Source organism: Artemia franciscana, chromosome 10 (genome assembly GCF_032884065.1).
Source record: "Artemia franciscana chromosome 10, ASM3288406v1, whole genome shotgun sequence".
Taxonomy (NCBI): domain Eukaryota; kingdom Metazoa; phylum Arthropoda; class Branchiopoda; order Anostraca; family Artemiidae; genus Artemia; species Artemia franciscana.
In genome coordinates, this window is record NC_088872.1 from 50,040,002 (window position 1) to 50,053,047 (window position 13,046).

At 35.8% G+C, this 13,046-nt stretch overlaps 1 protein-coding gene across 1 annotated transcript in view; it reads left to right on the top strand.

Moving 5' to 3' along the window:
- The window catches only part of LOC136032317 (trypsin-1-like), a 251,733-nt gene that overhangs the window by 199,151 nt on the left and 39,536 nt on the right, over positions 1-13,046 (top strand). The gene's annotated exons all lie outside the window — the stretch shown is intronic.

A 13,046-nucleotide genomic window follows, 5' to 3' on the forward strand; every position in this document is an offset into this window, starting at 1 on the left:
AATCATTTTTATTCATGATTCATCAGTTCAATAAATGTGGATAAATATGCTCATATTATTCATGGTTACGTATATACAGCTCATATTTTCAATAATGCAAGTTCACTAAATCCCTTGAATTCGTTAATTTCACTTAATTCAAAAACCCAAGAACTAGCATGCTTGAATTAAAGAAAAATAGAGCACCTATCCTACAAAATATAAAAAAGCTGCTAGCTCACAGGGGGCAGGATTTATGCATTTGAATTCTTGATTTATCGATTTCTTGAACCATGACAACAGCTAGGTATTTTAAAGAATATAGGACCTATAAATATGTCTAAACAGACCTGAAAATAACGCCGATTACAGACTCTTGGTCTAATTAAACATATTATAGGTAAAGTCTCAAAAAATTTTCTGATTCTGAAACAAAATTCCAAATTGAGAATAAGCTAAATAACAGAATAAGTCTCGTATTCATTTGGTGGTGAACAAAGACCTTGTTCATAAGTACATCAATTAGAGTTCATGATTTGTAGATGTGATGTATATGAATAAATACTTGTAAAATTCATATTTTCAAGGATGCAAGCTCACTGACTCCCTGCAATTCGTTAGTATTCCTCGGTTCACTATCCCCCAAGGACATCCAACTATAATAAAGTGAAACAAAGCTAAATAAATCAGTAAATAAAGAGAAATAAAGTAGTAGGCTACCTACCCTACCAAATATCCATAAAAAAAATATTAGCTTTTCTGTCTAATATTGAAACCAGGACGATAGCCAAGAATTTTAAACAAAATAGAAACTATAAATGTGTCTAAATAAACTTGAAAATATCACCATATCTAAGCTCTGCTCTGCATCTAAATACTCACACTATAGATGAAGGTTCAGACTTACCAGATTTTTGGATAAACTTCTGAAGTGAGAACAAGCTGAATAACAGAGTGGGTCTCATACTCGGGGTCCAGCGTGTTCCCCCTGTAAAGTTTCCCTGGTAATACCTTCCGCAGAATATCCTCCCCATGGAAAACTGGACATCTTACTGGACTGGATCTTACCATAGAAATCTTCCTGAACCTTAGTGGTACACTAGAACCTTATTTCAGTTATGATTTATCAAGTCTATGACTGTTAATACATATGCTCATTATGATTATAGTTATCTGTCTATAGTTCATATTTTAAAAGATGCAAGCTTACTGGGTCCGTGAACCCCGTTAGTATTTGATACACTTATCTCAAGGACATCCAAATGGCGTATATCAAACAGTTCGTGGTAGCGAAAACTCAATAATAAGTTCGTGGTCGTGGCTCAATAATAACTGAAACTCTAAAAAGCGGAAGTTGATACCAATATATACATCAAAACAATTGGATTTTTATTGTGATTTCAAATATATAAGTTTCCTCAAGTTTAGTCCTACTTATCAAAAGTTACGAGCCTAAGAAAATATGCCTTATTTTCGAAAAAAGGGGTAAATACCCCTAAAGGTCATATAATCTTAATGAAAATCACATCATCACAATCAACGTATCATTGAACCCTACTGTAGAGGTTACAAGCTCCTATCAGCAAAAATGTGGAATTTTGTTGTTTTTTTTTGCCAGAAGAAAGATCACGGAAGTGTGTTTATGTGTTTTTTTTTTCAGGGGTGATCGTATCGGCCCGGTGGTCCTGGAATGTTGTGACAGGATAATTCTAACGGAAATTAAACGTTGTATTGCCCTTTTTATGTGACCAAAAGAATAGGATGGCAACTAGGCCCCCTCCAACACTCATTTTTTGCCATATTCACCAGATAAAAAATTGAGAAAGTAATTTTGGTCAGGATAGTCGAAAAATCTAATAACTGTGTCTTTGAGGGCGACTGAATCCCCCACAGTCCCCGAGGGAAGGGCTGCAAGTCAAACAGTTCATGCAACGAACTGTAGTAAGGAGCGACCCGGCTCAATAGTAACCGAAACTCTAAAAAATGGAATTTGGATACCAATATTAACATCAAAAGAATCGCATTTTAATGCTGATTTTAAATATATAAGCTTCATCAAGATCAGTTATACCTATCAAAAGTTACGAGCCTGAGAAAATTTTCCTCATTTTAGAAAATAGGAAGGAACACCCCCCTAAAAGACATACAATCTTAACGAAAATCACACCATCAGATTATATCAGAGAACCTTATTGTAGATGTTTCAAGTGCCTATCTACTAAAATGTGGAATTTCGCATTTTTTGCCAGAAGACAGATCACGGATGTGTGTTTATTTGTTTTTTGTTTTTTTTTGTTTTTTTTCCCCAGGGGTGATCGTATCAACTGAGTGGTCCTAGAATGTCGCGAGAGGGCTCATTCTAACGTAAATGAAAAGTTTTAGTGCCCTTTTTAAGTGACCGAAAAAACTGGAGGGCACCTGGGCCCCCTCCCACGCTCATTTTTTCCCAAAAGTCACCGGATCAAAATTCTGAGACATCCATTTTGTTCACCATAGTCAATAAACCTAATAAATATGTCTTTAGGGACGACTTACTCCCCCGCAGTCTCCGTGGGAGGGGCTGCAAGTTACAAACTGACCTGTGTTTACATATAGTAATGGTTGCTGGGAAGTGTACAGACGTTTTCAGGGGGATTTTTTGGTTTAGGGGGAAGAGTTGAGGGGGGGGGGTTACGCGAGAGGATATTTCCATGGAGGAACTTTTCATGGGGGAAGAGAATTTCAATGAAGGGGGCGCAGGATTTTCTAGCATTATTTGAAAAAACAATGAAAAAATAAATATGAAAAGTTTTTTCTACTTAAAGTAAGGAGCAGCATTAAAACTTAAAACGAACAAAAATTATAGATCAAAACATGCATTAGTTCAAAAACGTACAGAAATAAAATAAAAAAAAACAAGTTTTTTTAAATGAAAGTAAGGAGCAACATTAAAACTTAAAACCAACAGAAATTACTCCGTATATGAAAGGGGCTTTTCCTTCTCAACGCCCCGCTCTTTATGCTAAAGTTTCTTACAGTTTTAAAAAGTAGATTTAAGAGAAAGAGTCAAACTTTAGCGTAAAGATCGGGGCGTTGAAGAGGAAAAGCCCCTTTCATATACGGAGTAATTTCTGTTGGTCTTAAGTTTTAATGTTGCTCCTTACTTTCATTTAAAAAACTTGTGTTTTTTTTATTTAATTATGAACAATACCTAACGTTTACGTATAGTACTGGTTATTGGGAAGTAAACAGACGTTTTCAGGGGATTTCTGGGGGGGAGTAGGGGGAGAGATTTATATTGGAGGATCTTTCCATGGAGGAGTTTTCACGGGGGAAGAGAATTTTCCATGGAGGGGAAGCCGTATTTCCCAGGATTATTTAAGAACAATCAGAAATTAAAAAAAAAAAGTTTTTTTTTCAACTGATAGTAAGGAGCAACATTAAAACTTAAAACGAATAGAAATCATTATGTATATGCGGGGGTTCGCCCCCTCGTCAATGCCTCGCTCTTTACGCTCAAGTTTTTTTTTAGTATTTTCAAAAGATCTATTTATTTTAATCAAACAGCCTTTGTGATTCGGGTCTATTGTAAAAGAATTAGAATAAAATTGGAACTTTAGCGTAAAGAGGGAGGTACTGACGAGGGACTGAACCCCCTCATATACGTAATCTTTTTCGTTCGTTTTAAGTTTTAATGTTGCTTCTTACTATCAGTCGAAAAAATTTGTTTCTTTTATTTAATGAAATAAAAGAAATGAAGTAACACCTATACTAATGACTATTTTATTAGTAAAAACACTATTAAGTACTCTTTGTTATGATGAAAGCAGGGCAATAACCGGGAAATTTGAAAGAACAAAGGAGCTTAAACCTTGTATAAACAAATGTACTGAAAATACACTCTCTATTTATGAACCCTTAGTTTAAATAGTCGTGTTTAGATAAACTTTCAGATGTATTCTAATTTTGGGTGATACACAAAATTGATAACACGTTGATAAACAAACTGAGTTCAATATTCAAGCGACTACTCTCAAGTGCCTTACTTTATTTGTTTTATCAATTAGAATTTATGGTTCATATTTTCGATGAATATTGATAAATACGCCAAAAACTCATAATTTGTTTATATATTAAACATTCTGTCAAGGATACAAGTTCATTGGATCCGTCGCTTATGTTAATACTCCCTTGATTCACCTATTTCCAGTTCTATTGATTTAGGTTTTTTAATTCCAAGACACTAAGGAGCACCCATCCTACTGATTATTTTTACACACAGCATAGATACCAATATACAGTTATGAGAACTCCTATTTATACCCATGAGAAGCTTTTGGTACAGAGCTCTGAACTTGGCGCCACCTCCAAGCCCGCGCTCAGACGCGTAGATCGTACTATAACACATAGGCGGTAACGCAATTTTGTTTTGTTGCATACACAGCTTAGATACCAATATTGGTATATCAGGATTTGATTGGTAATCAAATTCTTTTGATGTACCTTTCAGTATAAAAATTCCGTTTTTTAGAGTCTCGTTTACTACTGAGCCGGGTCGCTCCTTACTACAGTTCGTTACCACGAACTGTTTGATGGATCCTTTGATGGTTAATTTACTTTACCGTATCAGAGCTATTTGTACCACGCTTATCTTTACCTCGTTATTGGTTCTAAAGTGTCTTTGCGACCCTAATAGTGCCATTTAACTAACAAAATAACAGGGTGTCATGCTCATTTGTACCCTGCAGAATTCAGGCGCTATTTTCCAGTTATTGTCTTACAAAACAGTTCAAAATGTTTAAAATATATAAGATGAAATAGAAATTTAAAAACCTTCTTATGTGGCTATTTGGTCAAATATAGATTTGACCAAACATGGTCAAATATGGGCCCACCTCATTTTCCGTTATATAGTCTTCTGGCCATTTGTACGATTCGTAGTAATCATAGCACATATTGAGCGATATATACAAGTTTTGAAACTTCGTTACTGCAAGTACTTATGATGCTGGCGCACAACAAATATTTTTGGCGCACAACCCACAAGCTAATTTGCGCTTGATATTCTACTTTAGGAAATGTTTATTCATTTATCTGTTTACTGGCTAAATTAGTATCTTGTTAGGCTTGGGTTTCTATAATCGGTTTCAACACAAAAATGGACAATAATCAACTGCATTAGCAAAATATTTGAAAATTTTTGCTCGGTGGCTGGGACTCAAGCTTAAAACAGGAAAGCAACATCTAAGTTACTAACGATATAAATTTTATTACACTAGATATTTTTTGATAATCACTATATTTACTTAAAGATTCAAAAAGAAAAGTTAGAGACTATTGAAGGACAAAATATAATCAGTGGGGTCAAAGTAGAAGCCAAGCTCGTAATTTCCCAGTTCAAACACAAGTGACAGTAAAATTAAAACTGGCTGATAAAAATCTTTATGCTTTAAAAATCAGACAAAATATGACAGTTTTTATTAATTTTATCTTGTTCTATTTCTTTTTCGTCAGTAAAATTAACTCATTTACTTAAATCATAATCACTAACAGAATAAATAATAAACATTATAGCTCACAGGAAGACACAAATTATTTTAGATACATATTTTCCGTTATATAGTCTTCTGGCCATTTTTACGATTCGTAGTAATCATAGCACATATTAAGCGATATATACATCGCTAAATAGATTAATAGATATATATTTTTCGCAAAAAACCTATTCGGGCCATGGCAAAAACAAGACAGAAAAGCAAATAAACACTTTCGGACATAGCAAAAACATTCCTAATAATAAGAATACCATAGCACCAGAGACAATGCCTATTAATCCCGGATTGACTAGGTACGGAGCCCGATTGGAGTTTTTTTTTTTTAGCAGGGTCCTCTCTATACATTAAACATTTTTGTAAAATTCAGAATATATATATATATATATATATATATATATATATATATATATATATATATATATATATATATATATATATATATATATATATATATATATATATATATATATATATATATATATATATATATATAGCCTCAACTGCCAGGAGTTATCAGAAGAAACTCCATTGGAGTTTTTCATTAGGTTTAAACGCATGATTCGAGCTTAGGCGGATATTTTTGGAGGAATATATTCATAAATGCCATAATTGTGATAATGATTGCCAGAGGGTGCCACGATCAAGCTGTCGAGTGTCACAGGCTGGGAATCTCTATGGGACATAATAATATAACAATGGCATCGCAAATTTCGGTGTTCCAAGTTTCAGAGTTTCAAGTTTCGGTGTTAAAATAAAAACAATGGTCAATTTTAGATTACAAAGTTATTTTTGTGAGAAAAAAGGTGGAAAAACCCTTAGGAATGATACTTTGCGCTAGATGGTCTCATCGGGCTGGTAGATTGTGCCACGCTGGCCCTAATCTCCAGGAGTCATCAACCCTTAGGTGTGATAATGTGCACCAGAGGTCGTCATCCCGCTGGTACATTGTGCCAAGCTGGTCTCAACTGCCAGGACTCATCCTAAGAAACGTTATTAGGTATTTTTTTTTATTAAGTTTAAATGATCAATTCTATTGTAAACGTATATTTTTGAAGGAAAATGTCCGAAAAATGTCATATGTATGATAATGGTTGCTAGGGGGCCGGTTGTTATCCATTATGTGTTACAGGCTGGGAAACACCAGAAAATAATAGAAAGAAATAACGAAAAAATATAGAATTAAACCACATGTCTTCTGCTCCCCTTGAACTTACCTCTATGGTTCATCCCCCTCTCAATGGAACTACATTTACTTGTTAAAAATGATGGTTTTCATACAGTATTATATTTTTTATGGATTGGATAAACTTATAGTGAATTTCTTAGCATTTATGTTAATAGTCTTCGATTAAACGACTTTCTAGTTGAAAATATCTCCCTCCTACCTGTATAATATTGATTTCAGTGCTCTACAGGTGAAATGCTTTAAAAATATTTGTTTATTTGTTTCTATTATAAAACTTGTATGTACGATCAAACCTACATTCCTTAGATTTCTTGTTACAGGATGAATCTTCAATACGCAATCATTTCCGCGATGAAATATCTAGAACCAATGCTGTATAACATCTCACTGATTCAATGGCTAACTTCACCTGTCTAGATCACTTTTGAAAATTAATAACGCTGTAATAAGCAGGTGAATATCAAATGTAACCAATTCCTTACAATTCATCCTTAACATAAGTAAAAATTCCCCTACTACATAACAACCAATAAAATCATTTACATAAGTAAATTGTGTAACAACAAAGAAATCATCTGTATGAATAAGCAATCTCTATGTTTTGAACAATTTTATATCATTCTCTTGGAAAAAATTTCTTAAAATTCCCTAAGAAGGACTATTTTACTACGTTTGAACAACTTTATATCATTATCTAAGAAATTATTTCTAAAAGTCCTCCAAGAAGGAATATTTTCCTCTGTTTTGAACAATTTTATATCATTCTCTTGGAAAAAATTTTTTAAATTCCCTAAGAAGGACTATTTTACTACGTTTGAACAACTTTATATCATTATCTAAGAAATTATTTCTAAAAGTCCTCCAAGAAGGAATATTTTCCTCTGTTTTGAACAAGTTTATATAATTCCCAAAGAAAATATCTCTAAAAATTCTCTAAGGTGGACTATTTTCCTATGTTTTGAAAAGTTTATTTTATTCTCTAAGAAAAATTTCTAAGAATATTCCTAAAATCCAGCTCTTTTTCCTTTGACTTTGGTAAAGCAAATTCTGTTGACCCATCTCAGACTCTAGTAGATCCCCAATGAGTTAGATAGTAGTTCCTATGTCTCTGAAATTTCCTTTTCTTGTCTCGCTAACTTTAGAATAAATATTCTTAGATTTAAGAACTTTGTGTCTACGGCTAAAGTACAGAGCCTCTGCTGCCATTCGGCGAGTAGTGTCCCAGGCCCCGCCAATCCTGTAACAGTCAATCCCCAGACATCCTATGCCGTTGTTCTTAAAATGCCAAAGTCTCTTGATAATCCCATTGCTCGCAAGCAGTTTTTGGATACCATCTGCCCCAACTCAGCCGAAATAAGTGAGCTAAAAAAGGTGAGACACGACTGGAAATTATTCCTCTAGTCCAAATCTTCTGCTGAAAAGATCGTTGAGAAAATGAAAGTTAGTAAGCCTGAGGTCTCTGCCATGCTCAAAGAGAAAATGTTTATTGCTGTTTTGAAACAGATTCCACCTAGTATGACCCAGACTGATATGGAATCCCTTGTTCCACGTGCATTAAAAGCAATAGAAATCGGTAGCTTTGAGCGCTCCAAAGTGTTCAAGCTGTATTTCGGGACAGTAAGGATCTCGAAGACTTTCTTGCAGTCTCAGTCCGAATCGGCTATGAGAAGCTGCCTGCTAAAGAATTCAAATTTCTCAAAAAAAGATGTTATTCGTGCCATAGAGTTGGTCACTTAGCGAATAATTGCGTATTGACGTCTATATGTGGTCGTTGTGGTGCTTCTGATCACACATCCACGAAGGACAATTTGTGCACTAAAGATATGTACTGCATTATATGCAAAAAGAAAGGCCATACATGCTATAACATAAGATGTCCGGCTAATAAAGCGATAATCAATATGAATTACTTACCAAAATGAATCTAGAACCCGCTTATGCTAAGCATGCAGTTGCAACGTGGAATTTAAATGGAAATATCCTTAAGCGGTCTATTTTTATCCAGGACCTTCTTTCAAGATATGATATATTGTGTTTGCAGGAACATTTTGCAACCTCTCTCAGCCTTACCTTATTAAACCTGTCACCAAACCATCAAGTTTTTACAGCTGCAGCCAAACGCTCTCGCACTCATGGCCGGCCATCTGGCGGTCTTGCGACTTACGTTAGATCCTCTCTATCCACTTCTATGTTTGACTCGGCATTAGACTTTCTCGCTATCAAAATCCAAGATATGGTTATAGTGAATGTTTACCTCCCTACGGACTATCGTGATGATCGATCAGATAGACTGTTTGCCATAAGTATTGCAAGGCTATCGAAGTGTATTGATAAAATAAAAAAGCATGGACTGTCGTGTCTGATAACAGATGACTTTAACTGTGATCTTGAAAACCTGAGCGGCAACAACAGTTCAAGTTCTAATCGTGCTAATATGTTACTCGGTGTGCTAGGTGATGAATTTATACTCGCGTCTAAGAATAAGAATTTTTCATATATTCATAATTCGGGAAGTATGTCAAACCTAGATCATGTTATGCACAGTCGATCACTTACACCGAGTAAGGTTCTTGTTTCTGATTCAAATTTTACATCAGACCATTTTCCGTTGTTTTTCAATATTGATTTAAATGCTAGTGTTTCGCCTCCTCCTGGAAGGCTCCAGAAGCGTCCTTATTTTGTTTGTGATTGGAAACGTGTGTCTATGAGTTCATTTCAGTCGACTTGTGATGAACTTGCTTCAAAAATCCGTGTTCCTTTTGATCTGCTGATGGTTAGTTCTAAGAACTATCCGGCGGAATCACGAATTCGGTTGAATATTTATTGTGGTGAGCTTGTGCACGCATTACGTTTCGCTGAACATTCAGCTGTATCATTTAGACGGGTGTGGCCTGGTACCGAAGTACCAGGCTGGTCTGCAAATGTTAATCTTCAAAACGCGTGTAATTCGGCAAAATTCTGGCTTTCGGTTTGGCGTGAGGCTGGCTGTCCTCGAGACGGGTGGGTGAATAAGCTTCGAATTCACAGTAAACGTAAATTCGCGAAAGACTTTCACTACACCGTAGTGCAATTATTCGTTCTTCATCTCAGGCTGTCCTTACCCACCCAAATAAACTTTAGTCTTCATTCTTTAAAGAAAGATCTCATGTAACAATGACCTCAATATCTTGAGATAATTGGGTTCAGCATTATAGAAATGAATTTTCGGCTCCTGATATCAAGCTACAAAAAAGCTTCGGTGTGAAACTGGATGATTTCTTCTCACGAAAGCGAGAAGAAAACAGTCCGGGTGTTATAATTGCGAGGTGTTCTATCCGTTCTGCTATTAGAAAACTAAACAAAAAAGAAATCGCGCGGTTGTGAAGGTATATCAATTCAGCACCTGCTGTTTTGCAGCGAGTTGTTCCTTGAACACCTTTCCCTGCCTTTTCAAATAATTTTTAACCTGGGTATAGTGCCTGATTCTTTTTCAATAGGAATATTAACACCTGTGCCTAAAAAGGGAAAGCCACTTAGCCAGTGCTCGTCTTTCCGACCTATAATTGTGGCTACAGTTTTTTGTAAGTTATTTGAGGCACTTATTGTCGATGAACTGCGGTCAAAATGCACAGTTTCAGACCATCAATTTGGTTTTCAGCCTAGTCTTGGTTGTGGCCACGCTCTTTCTGCCCTTCTTTCGGCTTTGATAGATGCTGAGAAAAGCGGTGAGAGCATAGTTCTCGCTGCGCATTATGTCAGAAGGGCCTTTGATTCACTAATTCATGAGCAGATTGTTTTAGATATGGGCCTAGTAGGTGTTGATCCAAGTATGTTAAACCCTTTATATGATATGTATAAAAATTTAAAAGCTAGGCTTAAGCTACCAACAACACCAAACCTGACAAACAACTCGGTACTCCCCGTTAAAAAAGATGTAAGGCAGGGTGCATTGACATCACCTACCGCATTTAATAACAGCATCGTTAAACCACAATCTAAGTCAAATCTGACATACATTCTGAGAGGAATTGATCCATCGTTAATAAGCTATGCAGACGAACTACTTAATCTGAGCCGCCTCCTTCGCGGTTTAGAGGAGAATTTTATCCAGTTTCAAGTAGAATATGGAAAAATAGGCCTTCAGTTTAACGAAAAGAAATCAGATGTGTTGTTGTTTAATGCTAAGCAAGGGTCTGCTGTTGATGTTAGGCTGGGTGGTGCTACTGTTCGGCTTGCCGAACACATAGTTTATTTGGGGATCCCTATTGGTCGGTCTATGCTTGCAACAAGTCGTATTTTGCAGAGTCATCTGCAGAAGCAGATCTCTTTAGCGTATAGCCGTGTTGTAGTTTACAAGCGTCAGTTTGATCGGCGGATTTTGGCCCATCTATATAATGCAATGGCACTACCCCATTATCTGTATTTAAGTCCCTTTTGGAGGATATTCCAAAAGGAAGATAAGAAAGAATTGTGGTCTACATATTATAAATGTGCAAAGTACCTCTTACGGCTACCACAATGGACAAATAACCGTATTGTGACAAGTCGGTATGGGATTATCGACCCTAATGAAGCAATTATAGCCCAGATCGCCAGATATAACTCTAATATTGTTACTTATTCTTGGGCAATTATTTTGAGGCAATAGGTTTTTGTTTTTTGTAGTTAGATATCCATTTGTCCTTTATTTTTCTTGTGTTTGTGTATTCTTTTGTAGTGTGTTTCTTTTGCTTTTTTATCTTATACTCCATCTGTTTCTTTCGATGGGAAATAAATATATACATACATACATACATACATTCTAAACGTTGGAGTTGTAGTAGACCCTAAAAATAGTGGAATCCCAAAAAAGGAATGCAATAAAATATTTTTATTTAAATATTGGCAGGTGGAATATCATCATTAAAATGAATGATTTGAATCCATCTCATGAAATAATCCACTATGTTCTCTCTCCAGATCTAACATATTCCATTTTAAAGTCATACACAACATATGATAATGTTTGCCAGAGGGTGTAATCGGGCTAGTACATTGTGCCAGTATAGCCTCAATTGCCAGGAGATACTCAGAAGAAACGTTAAAGGAGGTGTTTCATTTGAGTTTAAACGATCTAATCTGGTGTAAACGGATATTGTTTGAAGGAAATGTCTAGAAAATGCCATATTTCTGATAATGGTTACCTCAGAGGATACCGTGTTTCAGTCATTGAGTGTCGTAGACTGGGATTTGCCATGGAATATCGCAATCTAGCATGGAAATTAAATGATAAGTTTCTGCTGTTCCAATAAAATCAATGATCATTTAGTTTATAAAGTTATTTTTGTGGGAAAAAGGCTGAGAAACGTAATATTGTGCCCCAGAGGGTGTCATAAGGCTGGTAGAATGTGCTCTGCTGGACTTAATTGCCAGGAATCATCAGAAGAAACGTTATTGTGGATTTTTCATTGAGTTTAAGCGATCGATTCTAGTGTAAACGGATATTTTGCTGGAAAATGCCTTTAAAATGCCATATGTCTGATGATACTTACCAGAAAGTGCCTTGTGTAAGCCACTGGGAGTCACAGGCTGCGAATCGCCATAGAACATCGCATTTAACAATGAAACGATACGTTTCCGTTGTTCAAATGTAAACAATAGTCATTTTTAGTTTATAAAGTTATTTTTGTGGGGAAAAGGTTGGAATCCCCTAAGCGTGATAATGTTTGCCAGAGGGTGTCATCGGGCTAGCAAATTGTGCCAGGATAACCTCAATTGCCAGGGGATCATCAGAAGAAACGCTAAAAGAGGCTTTTCATTTAAGGTTAAACGATCTAATCTGATATAAAAAGATATTTTGGAGAGAAATGTCCAGAAAATTCCATATGTGTGATAATGGTCGCCCCAGAGGATGCCGTGTGTCAGCCATTGAGTGTCGCAGACTGGGAATGTCGCAAAGTAACCTGCCAATTAAATGATATGTATCCGCTGTTCAAATAAAAACAATGGTAACTTTTAGTTTATAAGGTTATCTTTGTGTGAAAAAGGTTGGAAAACCTTCAAGTGTGATAATTTGCCCCAGAGGGTGTCGTCAGGCTCGTAGAATTGGCCCTGCCCGACTCAATTGCCAGGAATCATCAGAAGGAACGTTATTATGGATATTCATTAAGTTTAAACGATTGATTCTATTGTAAACGGATGTTTTTGGAGGAAAATGTCTAAAAAATGCCATGTGTGATAATCGTTGCCAGAGGGTGCCGTGTATCAGCCATTGAGTGTCATAGGCTGGGAATCACCAGAATATAATACCAAGATAAAATGAACAAAATGTGTAAGTAAGCCATTTGTCCTGCGCCGCCCTTGAATTTACCTCTAATAAGTCATCCCCT